The sequence below is a fragment of the Balaenoptera physalus genome, assembly GCF_965194825.1.
Source record: "Balaenoptera physalus genome assembly, contig: HAP1_SCAFFOLD_1059, whole genome shotgun sequence".
NCBI classification, from domain to species: Eukaryota; Metazoa; Chordata; class Mammalia; order Artiodactyla; family Balaenopteridae; genus Balaenoptera; species Balaenoptera physalus.
Genome location: NW_028125733.1, coordinates 129,742 through 149,284, shown reverse-complemented (window position 1 = coordinate 149,284; position 19,543 = coordinate 129,742). Strand labels below are relative to the sequence as shown.

At 45.5% G+C, this 19,543-nt stretch overlaps 2 long non-coding RNA genes across 6 annotated transcripts in view; both read left to right on the top strand.

The window, feature by feature from the left end:
- The window catches only part of LOC309653733, a 258,278-nt gene that overhangs the window by 109,002 nt on the left and 129,733 nt on the right, over positions 1-19,543 (top strand). The gene's annotated exons all lie outside the window — the stretch shown is intronic.
- The window catches only part of LOC309653735, a 31,349-nt gene continuing 21,822 nt past the window's right edge, over positions 10,017-19,543 (top strand). The window contains exons 1-2 of one of the 2 annotated variants that reach the window (XR_014259425.1): positions 10,017-10,080; positions 14,171-14,187. This is a non-coding gene — a long non-coding RNA (uncharacterized lncRNA). Of the gene's footprint in view, positions 10,098-14,170; positions 14,188-19,543 lie in introns of both variants that reach the window. The other variant, XR_014259426.1, reaches the window with a different exon arrangement.

The following is a 19,543-nucleotide window of genomic DNA, read 5'->3' as shown; positions in this document are numbered from 1 at the left end:
GACTGCAGCAGGTTGAGCTGAGTCAGTAGGACCAGGCTGGGCACGGTAAGCCACAGCAGGCCGATGTGAGGCCAGAGACTGTGGCCTCCGAGGAGCGGGTCGAGCTTGAGGCTTGTCCCAGGCAGAAAAAGGCAGAGGTATCAACTTGACCTTCCCAGGAGGAGGCCGCTCACACTGGGATGGAGATGGACACTCTGTTTCAGCACTGCTGTCTGGTTTCTGGGCTTGGACTTGCGTTTTCTCAGGCCTCTTACCCTCACGTGGGGTATGCCGCCGTGGCTGGATCGCTGGGGGTGGCTGGGGGTCTTTGGGGTTGCTTGAATTTCCCAAGAGCCGACAGGAAGAGAGCCCAGTTTTCGTCTCATTCTTCTTCCCCAGCGCATGAAGAACCTTCACAGACTCCAGCATGCGCACGCCAAGGGAGGTTCGAGGCTTTTGAAAGCTCTCTTGGCGAAGCTCAGTTTGGTGTTCCTTTCGCTTCGTGTTGGGGATTGCTGGCTTGTCTTCTGCCTTGACTTTGTTCCCTGACTGCTTGTTCTCTTCAGCCTTGTTTCTTCCTCTGGTCCTTTTGGTCTTTTCCTGCCCATGGCTCTCAGTTTTGCTGATCTTTCCGGATGCAGCTTTCTGAGGTTTGCCTTGAGAGTGCTTGGCCGTGTTCGCAGGAGCCCTGTCACTGACTGCAGCAGTGCATATAACCGCTTCTCCCCCTAACAGGCACTCTGGATCCTTTGGCTGGATTTTGGCCTTGGGAGCACCACCGATAGGCTCAGAGGCTTTCTGTTTGTTCTTCCTGGGTTGATCAGAGGGAACCTTTACGACACTTGGCTTTTCCTGCACCTGATTCACCTTAATGGCTCTGGTGTCTTCAGCTTTGATCACGTTGGGACCTTGGGATCGATCAAGATCTTTCCAAGAATTAAAGAGCTGGGGAAGGTGAATATCCTCCGCCAGTGTAGTAATGTCTGCAAGACCACTGCTAGGTTCAGTCCCATTTTCAAGTGTCCCTAGGTCCTGACGACTCAGGCTGTTCTCTCCCAGATCAGCATTTTCAGAACCAGGCTGCTCCTCTTGGCTGAGGGGATCGGTGCAGGCCAGCGGCTGGGGAATATCAGGGATTCCCAAAGGGAGTAGTGGAGGATCTTGGTTTTCTATTGGGATCTGGTAGGCCTCCAGAGGCTTTGACAGCTTGGTTTTGATATCCTCCACGTTCTTACTCTCTGTTTGTCCCTGGCTTGGAGCTGGAGGCAGGGCCAGGAGACGCCTGGCACTCTGGACTGGAGCTGTCACTGAAATGTCCCCAAGTTCAGATGGTGGGTTACTCTCAAGTATGTGACTGTTTCTGCTACTGCAGGACTTGGGGAGTTCTTGAGTTTGTGTCACACAAAACGTCTGGCTTGGAGGTTGCAATCCCAGGGAATTTTTCATCACCAGGGAAGGCTCCATCACTACAAAGGGATCAAGGGAGAAGTCAGTCCCTGGTAAATGAGATGCTCCCCCTAAACACCAACACAGCAGTCATGTACCTTTCAAGGGGTTCAGGGGCAAGATGGGCAAGGCATTTCTACTAACTCTTCTTAAGGATCATGGACAGTGCCCTATGCTACGAGGTAAGCGGTGACTGTTGTAATGCTTAACTGGTGATCATTTCATGTCACTGATCCTTGGCTCTCTTTGTATCTCATAGGACTGTTGTAAGTCCAATACAAAATGAGTCTTCTTTTTAAACAACTGAAATGTTTTACAAAGCCTAGCATTCTCATATAGAGTCCTTTCAATTCTCCCCACTTTCCCGAGAGGCTAAGAACACTTCACACCATGAACTAGGAGAGGGGGTAGAGCCCTTTCTGATGAAATACAGAAACAAAGACAGAGTCTTAGCCTGCTTGCTCTCTGGACAGGATCTCGGACCACAAGGTCTTAAATCCTGGTATAAATGACGGAAGTGAGGACACTTCAACTGGCACTCTCATAACAAGAGTTCTGAGACACCTTCCAAAGAGACTGTAGCAGTAGACGAGGGAAGGGAGTGCTACAGTGTGGTAGTACAGGGGGAATGCTCGGCTACAGCAGTGAAAAATGTGGTACCTATTGGTGTGCTCTCGGGGTTCTTGTACATGTAGCATAGATGACCTTTACAGTGTCCCTGCCACCTTCCCACCTGCATTAGGTGTTCTTTTTGTTTTTTTGTTTTTTTGTTTTTTTTTAATTTACGTTTATTTATTGATTGATTGTTTGAACTTATTTATTCTACGTATTTATTTTTTTGGCTGCACAGGGTGTTCATTGCTGTGCACGGGCTTTCTCTAGTTGCGGCTAGCGGGGTCTACTCTTGGTTGCGCTGTGCGGGCTTCTCTTGTTGCGGAGCATGCGCTCTAGGCGCGTGGGCTTCGGTAGTTGCGGCTCACGGGCTCTAGAATGCAGGCTCAGTCGTTGTGGCACATGGGCTTAGTTGCTCCACGGCATGTGGGATCTTCCCAGACCAGGGCTCGAACCCGTGTCCCCCGCATTGCATTGGCAGGTGGATTCTTAACCACGGCGCCACCAGGGAAGCCCTAGGTGTTCTTACATAGAGTCTAAAAACAGAGGGCACTGAGCGAAGGTAGTGGTTACTAAAGGCTCAGGATCTAAATTCTACCTGTCTCTACACCCCTTCCCAGCTGTCGATTTGACCCCATTTGTGAATGCCGACCTCATTCTTCAGCTTTCTCTGCCGTTTGTATACTCACCTTGAAAACTTGTTTCTGTGATGCGTTGAGCAGACACAGGGTGGCAGATTGCAGAGGTGGAAGCTGGTGGTCGGATATTTGTGGGCTGAATCTCCTTCAGTCCCATTCCCATTTCTGGTTGCGCAGAGGCCCTACTTCCTGTGTATGACGCGGAGCCATAGGATTGCGGGCAGGAGCCAAGTTCTCCATACAGTGAAGACCCCAGTGTGCCTTGGTTATAGTAATATACCTGGCTTCCTTCCTGGTAGGGAAGTGACAGGCGGCTATGCCCCTGATTTGGAATCTGAGATGGTGCTCCCTGAGCAAGCCTGGCAGAAAGTGATGGATATAGAGGGACCATGTTATTGGCGTCTGAAGTTTTATCATACTGGGCTGCCATAAACATGGAGGAAGCAGCTGGGTGCCGGTCAGTGAGTGCCAGAGTAAAGTCTCCGAGTGAAGAGGAATTCTTTTCAGTGCTTCCTGTGATGTCCCACTCAAGAACACCTGGATAGGAAGGAGCTGAAGTGGAGATCTGGCTGTGGTCAGTAACTCCAGATAACATAGTCGTGCTGGAATGTTGGTAAAGGTAGGCACTACCCATGAGTGTCTGGAAAGAGGTACCGGTAGCCGATGCCGAACTGACGGCAGGGGCAGAGACTCTGGAGAAGTTGCAGACACTTCGTGTTAGGGAAGTTGCATTGCTCACCACAGGAAGACAATGCTGCAGAGAATTTAGAGTTCCAAGTAGAGATGGATTTTGGAAATTTTCTGTAAGAACAAGAGGGTCATGAAAAACTCAGGGAGGTTGAGAAATTCTCACTACGTTTGAGGAACAGCATTATCTTAAGGTTCTTGCTCTCAGGACACCTCTACTATCGACCCTTCCTGAGAAACCCAAAATCAGACAGTTAATGATGGCTGTAAGGACTGAGCAGTTTTCCACTCTTCTGTATTAACTGCCTGTGCTCCCATCTTGGGCACAGATGGGCAGAAGAGCCAAGTGGTATGGTTCAGACATTGTTCTCTAGGCTGGAAGCAACCTTCTCCCTGCCCTGTCTTTCCCTTCAGCCTGCACTCGTATTGACTTCTATGCTATTTCCTAGACTGGAAGCATTTTAGAACTAGGAGGCCCTTAGAGAACTTTCTCTTTTTTCAGTCTCATTTCACGAGTAAGGAAACTGAGGCTCAGAGAGGTCGGGTTGACTTGTTCAGGTTCTCTCATTATGTTAGTGTCATTACCAGGTTTCAGAACCTAAGTATCCTGACTTCCTTGCCAGGACTCCACTCTGAGCATGATAGTGCCAGAAAGCAGGAGAAATAGAACTTATAATATAAGCATTTTTTTTGTCCATTAGAAAACAGTACGGCCATTACCATTGTCATCTTCAGTGTCTCCCTTTGCTTGTGCAGTTCCCACGCTATTACCTAGAGTTGACGTATAGCTCAGTCCAACTGGTGAACTGAAAGAGTCATGTTTGCCCTCTTCAAGCCTGGTTTCTCATCCTACCTCAAAATGATTACCCGAAAGTGGATTTCTTAAGTGCTTTTGGAAAGAGAAAAGTTATCTGATTACTTCAGATTACTCATCTATAAAGTGGTTATAACACCACCACCAATAATAATAGCAGTAATAATTAATAGATGAATAAGCTGATCTATTGCGTATGATTTATATGGAGGAAGATACAATAAGTTCTAGAAAGACAAAGAAAAATCATGAAAAACATGTTACGTAACGAAAAAGAAATCCATAGATATTAATGAAAACTGGGGTATGTGGGCAAGTATCAAAGCCTAATGAATTTACTAACAAATGACATTCTGTACCATACATGCAATATTATGAAAGTGAATTTTGCCCACTCTATTTTAGTGAATACTATTAACCAAAAAACACGATGGAGGTGATAGAGGTGAATGAATTCCTAGCCAATGCATACAGACAGAGACGATAAATCAGTAAAAAATGCACAACAAGCAACAGAATGCAACAAATGTGAATGTATAGGTAGCCACAACATATATAGACAAGTATTTCAATGAAAACCGGTACAAAGCAGACAGCAAAATAGTAAGTGTAAAAGAGTTTCATTATTGTGCTCATTCATATTTTTACCCAGCAAGTAACAGGTATTAAGCCTAGGAGAAATATATCTGTCCATGAATATAACTCATATAATAAGCAGAAAGGAAGCTTAAAAAGTATCAAGAAGGTTTTTGTATTTATCCTAGAACTTAGAATCATCTTCCACATCCAAGAAGATGACATCCCAAGACCTCAAAAAACCATCATCCCTAGAATCCAATTAAAAAAGATTTTCAAATGTAAGAAAATCCAAAGGACTCCACAATATTGTTTTAGATAAATGTGGATGTTTGTGTTTTCTTTTTTTCTTTTGCCGCGCCGCGTGGCCCTGGCCGTCAAAGCACCGAGTCCTAAAGCGCTGGACCGCCAGGGAATTCCCTAAATGGGGAATTAGAGATGTGGGGCTTGACTTTTTCTTTTTCTTCTCCGGTAGCTAAGATCTACAAGCGAACGATGGCTGTTGATCAATGTGCTCTCTGTGTTAGGAAGGAAATAACTGTAAAAATGAAAAGCAACCTTGCCTTAGAAGCTACATATCACACAAAGGAAATAGTCCTTCTGATTCAATGTAGAAGATATCATTTAAAATGTTTAATTGGTCAAATGTCTACCTAGTTTAAAAATTAGAAAGAATAGAACACTGAAAAGCAGCCCCCTAGATAACCACTTTGGTTTCTGGTTTCTAGGAAGCATCATTTCTAAAACATACTTCTAAAATGTTTCTATTCCAAACTGTCAAGTGCCAGCTGTATTCAGAGAGGCAATAAAAGAAAGAAAACGGAGTATGACTTTTCTGATAGGCTGCCTTTCCTGGTGATCCCCTGTTCTGGCCTTACTTTCCTTCTTAGTCTGTTAATGTAAGGATTTGCTACCATCAGCTTTGTTTTGCCCTGCTCTGAGCAGATTTCCCTCTGTGCTGTTTCTGCTTTAATTTAAAATCTTTGGCTCCCATCAACATTCCATGGCAAACTGCCTCTTTCTTGAGAGCTCCTCTATGCTTTCCCTCTTCATTCTTATATTTTTTTCCCATCTCTTGGTTCCTGTTGGCCTGTGCTAATGAAAACAATCCTAAACTTGCTTACGTTTGACTCTGTGCCTCCCTATATAGCCCAGTACTCTCCATCCTCTCTCCCTATTCTCTCTTTTCAACTAGTCGAAATACTAGTGGAGGGAGACCATTGGAGATGAAACATCTTGGTATATATCGCTAGTTTTCTGTGTCACCTGGCTTTTCTATGTTTCTGTTGAAACACTCTTTTGAGAAGTCTCTGATTTCATTTTCTACATGGGTACCCTTTAAGGCTCAATATTGGAAAAGAAGGGGATCAGAGTGATCAACCCAATGTGGTATCCTAACGTAACAGATAAGGAAAGCAGCAGGCTTTGTGAGGCAGTCAGTGATTTGTCCAAAGTCACACAGACAGTAAACGTCAAAGTCAAAACTGAAATTAGGTCTCCAGACTTGTAGTTCAATACTTTCCCTCATTACTCCACGCTATTTTGAATCTCCTCCTCAATTTAGGGGCACAAGAAATCGAACGCAAAACTTTCCAAAGTTTCTTTTCTTACCTGACATGGTCAGAGAAGAGGAGACATCAACTGCAGGTACAAGGGATGAGGAGACAACACTAGAGGATGTCTGAGTGGCTGCAGCTGAACGGCGCACGTGTCCAGTACAAAGGTCACTGGTTACTGGTCCAAACGGCTCCACGGAAACCCCAAGACCTCTACCAAGTGGTAGTAGGTTTGGTAGGAGAGTGATGTCACAAAGCAGGCAGTTGAAAGGTATGAGCTAGCCAATAGGGAGGTCCGATCCCCAACAGGAGGGCGGGCTTGGGTGAAGAGAGCGTAGGAGAGCTAAAACAACCCCTCAATTTCTGAGCTCTGGGGAGGAAATCCTAGAAGACAGATTTACCTCCCCCAGGCTCTTCCATTAGGGAAATCATTGCAACATTTCTTACAGACGTTCATTAATATAATTAACTAACAGTTACTTATATTCTACAGAGTATTCTATTTTATGTATCATATACTTAGAGCTATATAGATCTTATTTAACTAGTATCCTTAGGAAGGAAAGAGCCATGTAGTTTGAACTATTACAGTTGTAACTTGGTTAAAGAGCAGGGTGAAGTTTGTTGAGTGTACCCTGTGGAGAATGTTGTGGTCCAAGGCTCTTCTCTTTTAGTTTCTTCTCCTTGACTCCTACCTTCCTTGGGCTGGGCTAGGCTGGGGGCCAGGTTGGACTTGCGACTTAACATTTCTCTTCCGCTTTCTTTTTTTTTTTTTTTTTTCTTCCATTATGGGCATTGCTTCTAGGACAAGCCTTGATCTTGCATTGGATGTTCCTTCCTGTCAACTTCCAGCAGCAGGAGTCTTCTTTTCAGTGCTTGATGCTTCACGAAATAGACTCTGCCCATTGGCAGCAAATACCAGAGAGCTAGGAGACAGAGCTGGTTGCAGACCTTTCCTCTTCCAGCCTTTGGTTGCAATTGTTTTGCCCATGATTTGCTAGCTCTAGTTCCTTGGGCCACACAGGTATCCTGCCATCCAGCTCTTTTTATATGTGAGAGACATTCTGAACACTGTCCCTCTTTCTTTGCACAGAAGTATATACAGTGTGGCAGTTACCGTAATCTCCTCCCCCTTGCAAACAGCCCCTCTAGAATCTCGGACCTCTAGGACTCTCTGTCTTGCATGCTTGGGTGCAAGGCCAAGCACAATGAAGAGGAGAATAATTAGAGAAAGAGGAGGACATTGGTGGAGAACTGGGAGCAGGTAAGGTGAAAGGGCACCGGAGAAAAGAGATGCATGTAGGTTTTTTGGTTTCTGTGGGAAACAAGTTGACACACTTGGGCCTCATTTTGTATTAACAGAACAGAGAGTTGTAGATATAAGTAGCTAGATCGTGCAGCAACTGCCATGAAGTCTGTACACTGAAGAGAACAGTCTCACATCTAGTTTTCATTTTGTTTTATGTCATATTACCTTATTTATAGCATTCACTGGTATGTTTGTAGAACGCAGATGTTTTCAAATGCTCTGGTTTTGTCTACATGGTTATTTCCTTGTCCTATTTGTAAGGAATCCAACATTGTAAGACATATTGCATGTTTTTCTCTTGACGATTGTTTACCTTGAAGCGTCATGAGCTAACTTGAGCTGTTGGATTTTGTGGAGAAACTTTAAAAAGGGTCTGTGAAAAAGGCATTGTGGTGAGTCGCATTATGCACCCGAGCGTAAGGAGCAGATATCTGCCACCAGCCCAGCTTGGCCTGGATTGCCTCTGTGTTAGTTCCCCTGGTTAGTGCTTTTCTCCCTAACCACTCTTGTGACTGTGATAATGTGAGTTAAGGGCTGAGTTGCTAGTGATTTATGTGTGAGGTAGGCTGGTTTGAGGGAGGAAATCTATGGACCTAGTCATTTTCCTTGGTGGTAAGCTTTCAGGGGTGCAAAGATCGATCTTCCTGGGGACTTTTCTGGTACCAGGAAGATATCGCATAGATGGGACCTCCAAAGACACACATTTAATTTTTAGGCCTGTTGTTCCTATTATGGGATGTGAGTTTCTTCACTGATGGGGATGCTGCTTATCTGAGAAGAAACTGTGAAAGGTGGTGTAGTATAGAGGTGTGGCTTAAGCTTTTAAGTTTTCTTCAAGGTTTTTCCCCTAAGCTTCATACTTCAGACGGCCTACTTACATGAGACTAGTATGTGATGTCAGGCTAACAACTTCCTAAATACCTGCAAGCCAGATCAGTGTCTCTTTTCTCTATATTCCCATGGAAATCAAGGGTCCCGCCGAATTTTCCATCGAAACAGTTGATTTGTGCTGTCTCTAGGAATTCTACAGGGCGTACCGTTGCTTCCTAACCGGTGTCATTTGGGAGATCGATCCCCCTCTGTACGTTCAAATGATTAATTTTGAGACTCTGCTCATGTGTGCAGTAAACCCTTTAATTCCCTAAGACCTTCCTTTCCTCCATCTCATACCCCATGAAGCCCGCTTCAGTTTATCTCCTGAATTTCTTTGGAATCTGTCAGCTCTCCCTCAACATCCTAATACTGAACTTGCCTGTCTGTTGCGATTAGGTCCTAACTAGTGTCCATATATCTTGTTTCCCTCCAATCCATTCTTCACACAAGAAAGCTTCAAAGCAAGTTGGAACATTGCTCATAAACATCGCTCACAAACATTGTTTTGAGAATAGAAAACACACTGGTGGCCTTTAAGACTCTGCGTGCTCTAGAATCCTCTCTGCTTCTCTAGCCCCATCTTGTGCCACGTTTGCCCTCACTTTCTATGCTTCAGATACACTGAATTAACCTTAGTTCTCACTCATCTGACAGAAGTCAGTTGAGAAATTATTTTTCACTGTGATTCCTAGCATTAAGGAATTTGATGATCAGGTTTTGTATGAGGACTAAAACTAAACTGGGAAGTGGAAGAATTGCGTTTCAACTGTTTCAGTCAACACGCATGTATTAATGATACCTAAGTATTGAACACCGGGCTAGGTTTCATGAGGGATACAGAAGTTCTGGCCATCTCTGGTTTTGGGTATCCCTTATTTGTTGAGACCTTTGCGTTGTTTGGTTGCCTTTTGTCTGTTTTCCAGATGGGAAAACAGGAACAAGGGAAGTATAGGTTATTACTAGGTGGGGTTGAACAAGTGGAGCAGCAAACTGCAAAGCAGAAAGAAGAGGGACGTACTATAGAGGGATGTGATTTCCATTTTCAAGGCGCCTGCGTCCTGTGCAGGGAGACAGCCTAACATAAAATGTGCCTAACAAAAGATCTATTGACTTCTTACTAAAAATCTCCAGTTCATATAACCCAGGGGTTTATACCTTCTCCTTTAAAAGTTCTATTCCTGGGACTTCCCTGGTGGTCCAGTGGTGAAGACTCTGCGCTTCCAATGCAGCAGGCGTGGGTTCAATCCCTGGTTGGGGAGCTAAGATCCCACATGCTGCGCAGCCAAAGAAATTTTTTTCAAAAGTTATACTCCTGTGTTGTTGAATTTAGTGGTTTAGATTTTGTTTGAATGTTAAGAAGATTTCAGTTTATTTACCAGGAACAAACAAAACATAATGTAAAAATAGTTTCCCAGAAACGATTTCCATCGTTCTCTTCTTCCCTTTCTCCCGCAGACTGACTGGTGTTTCATCTCGACAAGTTCTCTGAAGTTCTCTGTCATTCCATAGGAAAGCGGTCTGGCTTGGAGGTTGCAATCCCAGGGAATTTTTCATCAGCGGGGAAGTCTCCATCACTACAGAGGAATCAAGGTTGAAGTCAGTCCCGGGTAAGTGAGATGCTCCCCCTAAACACCAACACAGCAGTCGTGTACCTTTCAAGGGGTTCAGGGGCAAGATGGGCAAGGCATTTCTACTAACTCTTCTTAAGGATCATGGACAGTGCCCTATGCTACGAGGTAAGCGGTGACTGTTGTAATTCTTACTGGTGATCATTTCATGTCACTGATCCTTGGCTCTCTTTGTATCTCATAGGACTGTTGTAAGTCCAATACAAAATGAGTCTTCTTTTTAAAAAACTGAAATGTTTTACAAAGCCTAGCATTCTCATAGAGAGTCCTTTGAATTCTCCCCACTTTCCCGAGAGGCTAAGAACACTTCACACCATGAACTAGGAGAGGGGGTAGAGCCCTTTCTGATGAAATATAGAAACAAAGACAGAGTCTTAGCCTGCTTGCTCTCTGGACAGGATCTCGGACCACAAGGTCTTAAATCCTGGTATAAATGACGGAAGTGAGGACAGTTCAACTGGCACTCTCATAACAAGAGTTCTGAAACACCTTCCAAAGAGACTGTAGCGGTAGACGAGGGAAGGGAGTGCTACAGTGTGGTAGTACAGGGGGAATGCTCGGCTACAGCAGTGAAAAATGTGGTACCTATTGGTGTGCTCTCGGGGTTCTTGTACATGTAGCATAGATGACCTTTACAGTGTCCCTCCCACCTTCCCACCTGCATTAGGTGTTCTGTTTTTTTGTTTGTTTGTTTGTTTTTAATTTACGTTTATTGATTGATTGATTGATTGAACTTATTTATTCTACGTATTTATTTTTTTGGCTGCACTGGGTCCTCATTGCTGTGCACGGGCTTTCTCTAGTTGCGGCTAGCGGGGTCTACTCTTGGTTGCGGTGTGCGGGCTTCTCATCGCGGTGGCCTCTCTTGTTGCGGAGCATGGGCTGTAGGCGCGTGGGCTTCGGTAGTTGCGGCTCACGGGCTCTGGAATGCAGGCTCAGTCGTTGTGGCACATGCGCTTAGTTGCAGCACGGCATGTGGGATCTTCGCAGACCGGGGCTCGAAGCCGTGTCCCCTGCATTGGCAGGCGCCACCAGGGAAGCCCTAGCTGTTCTTACATAGAGTCTAAAAACAGAGAGCACTGAGAGAAGGTAGTGATTATTAAAGGCTCAGGATCTAAATTCTACCTGTCTCTACACCCCTTCCCAGCTGTCGATTTGACCCCGTTTGTGAATGCCGACCTCATTCTTCAACTTGCTCTGCCGTTTGTATACTCACCTTGAAAACTTGTTTCTGTGATGCGTTGAGCAGACACAGGGTGGCAGATTGCAGAGGTGGAAGCTGGTGGTCGGATATTTGCGGGCTGAATCTCCTTCAGTCCCATTCCCATTTCTGGTTGCGCAGAGGCCCTACTTCCTGTGTATGACGCGGAGCCATAGGATTGCGGGCAGGAGCCAAGTTCTCCATACAGTGAAGACCCCAGTGTGCCTTGGTTATAGTAATATACCTGGCTTCCTTCCTGGTAGGGAAGTGACAGGCGGCTATGCCCCTGATTTGTTCGTGGGCCTCCTGATGCAGCAGTTCCCTTGGCTCTGGCCCTGTCGTCAGCTGCCCCTAGGAGGACTCTGAGCCCTAGCTACTTCTCTGGTAGATTTGCCTATTCCCCCACTATAATCACACCTGAATAAGGCAACTCAAACCTTTCAGAGATGTGTCGTGAACCTCTTGTTTTCTGAAATACCTATCTGGTGGTTGTGAGACTTAAGGCCAACCTCCCCGAGAGACTTTGTTTCTATTTCTCCTAGTAAACCTAGACTCATCTCCTGTCACCTTCAACTCTACTCCAATTGTGTTCTTTCAACCCAGACCCCTGACCCTGCTTTTTACTTCTGCCATTTCATCCTCACTCCTGCTTCCTTTCCTAAATCCATACGTCTCTTTTGGCCTTCCTAGCCCTGGGCCAAGTTCCTTCCTCTTTCCTCAGTTTTTACCCCTTTCCTTCATTCTCCCATCCAACTTTCAGGCCTTCCTTTCTCACGCCCCAGTTAGCAGCATCTCAAAATTCGAAAGGTTTATTACTCATCTATTAATTCTATTCCATTTACTTATTCGGTTCTATACCTATCTTACCTATGTATGGAAGAACCGCTGGTAGCCAAGGTGGCAGCAAGAATCCTAGCAGCTGTCACCTGACGTATCCGTAGTAGTCAGCAATTTCCATTTCTTTGTCCCTCTGGGTGAAAAATTGCAGCTTCCCCGAAGAGGTGTATCTGGCAGCATTCTCCCGTTGTTGTTGAGCCCGCCTCTTCATGGCCTCTCGCTCTGGCCTCTGCTCTTGTTCGATGGGCTTTGACATGACTGGCTCAGGCACGTTGGGTTCCCTCCATGGAACTCGTTGCTTGCTGAAGTCTTGGAGTAGAAGTTGGGTTTGGAGCTTGGGTGGGGACTGGCGCTTAGTCACAGCAGGGGGAACAGGCTCGCGCTGGAGAGAAGCGCCAGATGAAGTTTTGTAGGGTGCAGGCCTAGGAGCAGCAGGCTGAGGGACACGAGGCTGGGTATGGTTGGTCCAAGCCGGTTGGGTTGGGTTGGCCACAGTTGGCTGAGCTGGTTTGGCGGGACCTGGCAAAGAGGCAGGAGCTGGCTGGGATGAATTGACTGCAGCAGGTTGAGCTGAGTCAGTAGAACCAGGCTGGGCACGGTAAGCCACAGCAGGCCGATGTGAGGCCAGAGACTGTGGCCTCCGAGGAGCGGGTCGAGCTTGAGGCTTGTCCCAGGCAGAAAAAGGCAGAGGTATCAACTTGACCTTCCCAGGAGGAGGCCGCTCACACTGGGATGGAGATGGACACTCTGTTTCAGCACTGCTGTCTGGTTTCTGGGCTTGGACTTGCGTTTTCTCAGGCCTCTTACCCTCACGTGGGGTATGCCGCCGTGGCTGGATCGCTGGGGGTGGCTGGGGGTCTTTGGGGTTGCTTGAATTTCCCAAGAGCCGACAGGAAGAGAGCCCAGTTTTCGTCTCATTCTTCTTCCCCAGCGCATGAAGAACCTTCACAGACTCCAGCATGCGCACGCCAAGGGAGGTTCGAGGCTTTTGAAAGCTCTCTTGGCGAAGCTCAGTTTGGTGTTCCTTTCGCTTCGTGTTGGGGATTGCTGGCTTGTCTTCTGCCTTGACTTTGTTCCCTGACTGCTTGTTCTCTTCAGCCTTGTTTCTTCCTCTGGTCCTTTTGGTCTTTTCCTGCCCATGGCTCTCAGTTTTGCTGATCTTTCCGGATGCAGCTTTCTGAGGTTTGCCTTGAGAGTGCTTGGCCGTGTTCGCAGGAGCCCTGTCACTGACTGCAGCAGTGCATATAACCGCTTCTCCCCCTAACAGGCACTCTGGATCCTTTGGCTGGATTTTGGCCTTGGGAGCACCACCGATAGGCTCAGAGGCTTTCTGTTTGTTCTTCCTGGGTTGATCAGAGGGAACCTTTACGACACTTGGCTTTTCCTGCACCTGATTCACCTTAATGGCTCTGGTGTCTTCAGCTTTGATCACGTTGGGACCTTGGGATCGATCAAGATCTTTCCAAGAATTAAAGAGCTGGGGAAGGTGAATATCCTCCGCCAGTGTAGTAATGTCTGCAAGACCACTGCTAGGTTCAGTCCCATTTTCAAGTGTCCCTAGGTCCTGACGACTCAGGCTGTTCTCTCCCAGATCAGCATTTTCAGAACCAGGCTGCTCCTCTTGGCTGAGGGGATCGGTGCAGGCCAGCGGCTGGGGAATATCAGGGATTCCCAAAGGGAGTAGTGGAGGATCTTGGTTTTCTATTGGGATCTGGTAGGCCTCCAGAGGCTTTGACAGCTTGGTTTTGATATCCTCCACGTTCTTACTCTCTGTTTGTCCCTGGCTTGGAGCTGGAGGCAGGGCCAGGAGACGCCTGGCACTCTGGACTGGAGCTGTCACTGAAATGTCCCCAAGTTCAGATGGTGGGTTACTCTCAAGTATGTGACTGTTTCTGCTACTGCAGGACTTGGGGAGTTCTTGAGTTTGTGTCACACAAAACGTCTGGCTTGGAGGTTGCAATCCCAGGGAATTTTTCATCACCAGGGAAGGCTCCATCACTACAAAGGGATCAAGGGAGAAGTCAGTCCCTGGTAAATGAGATGCTCCCCCTAAACACCAACACAGCAGTCATGTACCTTTCAAGGGGTTCAGGGGCAAGATGGGCAAGGCATTTCTACTAACTCTTCTTAAGGATCATGGACAGTGCCCTATGCTACGAGGTAAGCGGTGACTGTTGTAATGCTTAACTGGTGATCATTTCATGTCACTGATCCTTGGCTCTCTTTGTATCTCATAGGACTGTTGTAAGTCCAATACAAAATGAGTCTTCTTTTTAAACAACTGAAATGTTTTACAAAGCCTAGCATTCTCATATAGAGTCCTTTCAATTCTCCCCACTTTCCCGAGAGGCTAAGAACACTTCACACCATGAACTAGGAGAGGGGGTAGAGCCCTTTCTGATGAAATACAGAAACAAAGACAGAGTCTTAGCCTGCTTGCTCTCTGGACAGGATCTCGGACCACAAGGTCTTAAATCCTGGTATAAATGACGGAAGTGAGGACACTTCAACTGGCACTCTCATAACAAGAGTTCTGAGACACCTTCCAAAGAGACTGTAGCAGTAGACGAGGGAAGGGAGTGCTACAGTGTGGTAGTACAGGGGGAATGCTCGGCTACAGCAGTGAAAAATGTGGTACCTATTGGTGTGCTCTCGGGGTTCTTGTACATGTAGCATAGATGACCTTTACAGTGTCCCTGCCACCTTCCCACCTGCATTAGGTGTTCTTTTTGTTTTTTTGTTTTTTTGTTTTTTTTTAATTTACGTTTATTTATTGATTGATTGTTTGAACTTATTTATTCTACGTATTTATTTTTTTGGCTGCACAGGGTGTTCATTGCTGTGCACGGGCTTTCTCTAGTTGCGGCTAGCGGGGTCTACTCTTGGTTGCGCTGTGCGGGCTTCTCTTGTTGCGGAGCATGCGCTCTAGGCGCGTGGGCTTCGGTAGTTGCGGCTCACGGGCTCTAGAATGCAGGCTCAGTCGTTGTGGCACATGGGCTTAGTTGCTCCACGGCATGTGGGATCTTCCCAGACCAGGGCTCGAACCCGTGTCCCCCGCATTGCATTGGCAGGTGGATTCTTAACCACGGCGCCACCAGGGAAGCCCTAGGTGTTCTTACATAGAGTCTAAAAACAGAGGGCACTGAGCGAAGGTAGTGGTTACTAAAGGCTCAGGATCTAAATTCTACCTGTCTCTACACCCCTTCCCAGCTGTCGATTTGACCCCATTTGTGAATGCCGACCTCATTCTTCAGCTTTCTCTGCCGTTTGTATACTCACCTTGAAAACTTGTTTCTGTGATGCGTTGAGCAGACACAGGGTGGCAGATTGCAGAGGTGGAAGCTGGTGGTCGGATATTTGTGGGCTGAATCTCCTTCAGTCCCATTCCCATTTCTGGTTGCGCAGAGGCCCTACTTCCTGTGTATGACGCGGAGCCATAGGATTGCGGGCAGGAGCCAAGTTCTCCATACAGTGAAGACCCCAGTGTGCCTTGGTTATAGTAATATACCTGGCTTCCTTCCTGGTAGGGAAGTGACAGGCGGCTATGCCCCTGATTTGGAATCTGAGATGGTGCTCCCTGAGCAAGCCTGGCAGAAAGTGATGGATATAGAGGGACCATGTTATTGGCGTCTGAAGTTTTATCATACTGGGCTGCCATAAACATGGAGGAAGCAGCTGGGTGCCGGTCAGTGAGTGCCAGAGTAAAGTCTCCGAGTGAAGAGGAATTCTTTTCAGTGCTTCCTGTGATGTCCCACTCAAGAACACCTGGATAGGAAGGAGCTGAAGTGGAGATCTGGCTGTGGTCAGTAACTCCAGATAACATAGTCGTGCTGGAATGTTGGTAAAGGTAGGCACTACCCATGAGTGTCTGGAAAGAGGTACCGGTAGCCGATGCCGAACTGACGGCAGGGGCAGAGACTCTGGAGAAGTTGCAGACACTTCGTGTTAGGGAAGTTGCATTGCTCACCACAGGAAGACAATGCTGCAGAGAATTTAGAGTTCCAAGTAGAGATGGATTTTGGAAATTTTCTGTAAGAACAAGAGGGTCATGAAAAACTCAGGGAGGTTGAGAAATTCTCACTACGTTTGAGGAACAGCATTATCTTAAGGTTCTTGCTCTCAGGACACCTCTACTATCGACCCTTCCTGAGAAACCCAAAATCAGACAGTTAATGATGGCTGTAAGGACTGAGCAGTTTTCCACTCTTCTGTATTAACTGCCTGTGCTCCCATCTTGGGCACAGATGGGCAGAAGAGCCAAGTGGTATGGTTCAGACATTGTTCTCTAGGCTGGAAGCAACCTTCTCCCTGCCCTGTCTTTCCCTTCAGCCTGCACTCGTATTGACTTCTATGCTATTTCCTAGACTGGAAGCATTTTAGAACTAGGAGGCCCTTAGAGAACTTTCTCTTTTTTCAGTCTCATTTCACGAGTAAGGAAACTGAGGCTCAGAGAGGTCGGGTTGACTTGTTCAGGTTCTCTCATTATGTTAGTGTCATTACCAGGTTTCAGAACCTAAGTATCCTGACTTCCTTGCCAGGACTCCACTCTGAGCATGATAGTGCCAGAAAGCAGGAGAAATAGAACTTATAATATAAGCATTTTTTTTGTCCATTAGAAAACAGTACGGCCATTACCATTGTCATCTTCAGTGTCTCCCTTTGCTTGTGCAGTTCCCACGCTATTACCTAGAGTTGACGTATAGCTCAGTCCAACTGGTGAACTGAAAGAGTCATGTTTGCCCTCTTCAAGCCTGGTTTCTCATCCTACCTCAAAATGATTACCCGAAAGTGGATTTCTTAAGTGCTTTTGGAAAGAGAAAAGTTATCTGATTACTTCAGATTACTCATCTATAAAGTGGTTATAACACCACCACCAATAATAATAGCAGTAATAATTAATAGATGAATAAGCTGATCTATTGCGTATGATTTATATGGAGGAAGATACAATAAGTTCTAGAAAGACAAAGAAAAATCATGAAAAACATGTTACGTAACGAAAAAGAAATCCATAGATATTAATGAAAACTGGGGTATGTGGGCAAGTATCAAAGCCTAATGAATTTACTAACAAATGACATTCTGTACCATACATGCAATATTATGAAAGTGAATTTTGCCCACTCTATTTTAGTGAATACTATTAACCAAAAAACACGATGGAGGTGATAGAGGTGAATGAATTCCTAGCCAATGCATACAGACAGAGACGATAAATCAGTAAAAAATGCACAACAAGCAACAGAATGCAACAAATGTGAATGTATAGGTAGCCACAACATATATAGACAAGTATTTCAATGAAAACCGGTACAAAGCAGACAGCAAAATAGTAAGTGTAAAAGAGTTTCATTATTGTGCTCATTCATATTTTTACCCAGCAAGTAACAGGTATTAAGCCTAGGAGAAATATATCTGTCCATGAATATAACTCATATAATAAGCAGAAAGGAAGCTTAAAAAGTATCAAGAAGGTTTTTGTATTTATCCTAGAACTTAGAATCATCTTCCACATCCAAGAAGATGACATCCCAAGACCTCAAAAAACCATCATCCCTAGAATCCAATTAAAAAAGATTTTCAAATGTAAGAAAATCCAAAGGACTCCACAATATTGTTTTAGATAAATGTGGATGTTTGTGTTTTCTTTTTTTCTTTTGCCGCGCCGCGTGGCCCTGGCCGTCAAAGCACCGAGTCCTAAAGCGCTGGACCGCCAGGGAATTCCCTAAATGGGGAATTAGAGATGTGGGGCTTGACTTTTTCTTTTTCTTCTCCGGTAGCTAAGATCTACAAGCGAACGATGGCTGTTGATCAATGTGCTCTCTGTGTTAGGAAGGAAATAACTGTAAAAATGAAAAGCAACCTTGCCTTAGAAGCTACATATCACACAAAGGAAATAGTCCTTCTGATTCAATGTAGAAGATATCATTTAAAATGTTTAATTGGTCAAATGTCTACCTAGTTTAAAAATTAGAAAGAATAGAACACTGAAAAGCAGCCCCCTAGATAACCACTTTGGTTTCTGGTTTCTAGGAAGCATCATTTCTAAAACATACTTCTAAAATGTTTCTATTCCAAACTGTCAAGTGCCAGCTGTATTCAGAGAGGCAATAAAAGAAAGAAAACGGAGTATGACTTTTCTGATAGGCTGCCTTTCCTGGTGATCCCCTGTTCTGGCCTTACTTTCCTTCTTAGTCTGTTAATGTAAGGATTTGCTACCATCAGCTTTGTTTTGCCCTGCTCTGAGCAGATTTCCCTCTGTGCTGTTTCTGCTTTAATTTAAAATCTTTGGCTCCCATCAACATTCCATGGCAAACTGCCTCTTTCTTGAGAGCTCCTCTATGCTTTCCCTCTTCATTCTTATATTTTTTTCCCATCTCTTGGTTCCTGTTGGCCTGTGCTAATGAAAACAATCCTAAACTTGCTTACGTTTGACTCTGTGCCTCCCTATATAGCCCAGTACTCTCCATCCTCTCTCCCTATTCTCTCTTTTCAACTAGTCGAAATACTAGTGGAGGGAGACCATTGGAGATGAAACATCTTGGTATATATCGCTAGTTTTCTGTGTCACCTGGCTTTTCTATGTTTCTGTTGAAACACTCTTTTGAGAAGTCTCTGATTTCATTTTCTACATGGGTACCCTTTAAGGCTCAATATTGGAAAAGAAGGGGATCAGAGTGATCAACCCAATGTGGTATCCTAACGTAACAGATAAGGAAAGCAGCAGGCTTTGTGAGGCAGTCAGTGATTTGTCCAAAGTCACACAGACAGTAAACGTCAAAGTCAAAACTGAAATTAGGTCTCCAGACTTGTAGTTCAATACTTTCCCTCATTACTCCACGCTATTTTGAATCTCCTCCTCAATTTAGGGGCACAAGAAATCGAACGCAAAACTTTCCAAAGTTTCTTTTCTTACCTGACATGGTCAGAGAAGAGGAGACATCAACTGCAGGTACAAGGGATGAGGAGACAACACTAGAGGATGTCTGAGTGGCTGCAGCTGAACGGCGCACGTGTCCAGTACAAAGGTCACTGGTTACTGGTCCAAACGGCTCCACGGAAACCCCAAGACCTCTACCAAGTGGTAGTAGGTTTGGTAGGAGAGTGATGTCACAAAGCAGGCAGTTGAAAGGTATGAGCTAGCCAATAGGGAGGTCCGATCCCCAACAGGAGGGCGGGCTTGGGTGAAGAGAGCGTAGGAGAGCTAAAACAACCCCTCAATTTCTGAGCTCTGGGGAGGAAATCCTAGAAGACAGATTTACCTCCCCCAGGCTCTTCCATTAGGGAAATCATTGCAACATTTCTTACAGACGTTCATTAATATAATTAACTAACAGTTACTTATATTCTACAGAGTATTCTATTTTATGTATCATATACTTAGAGC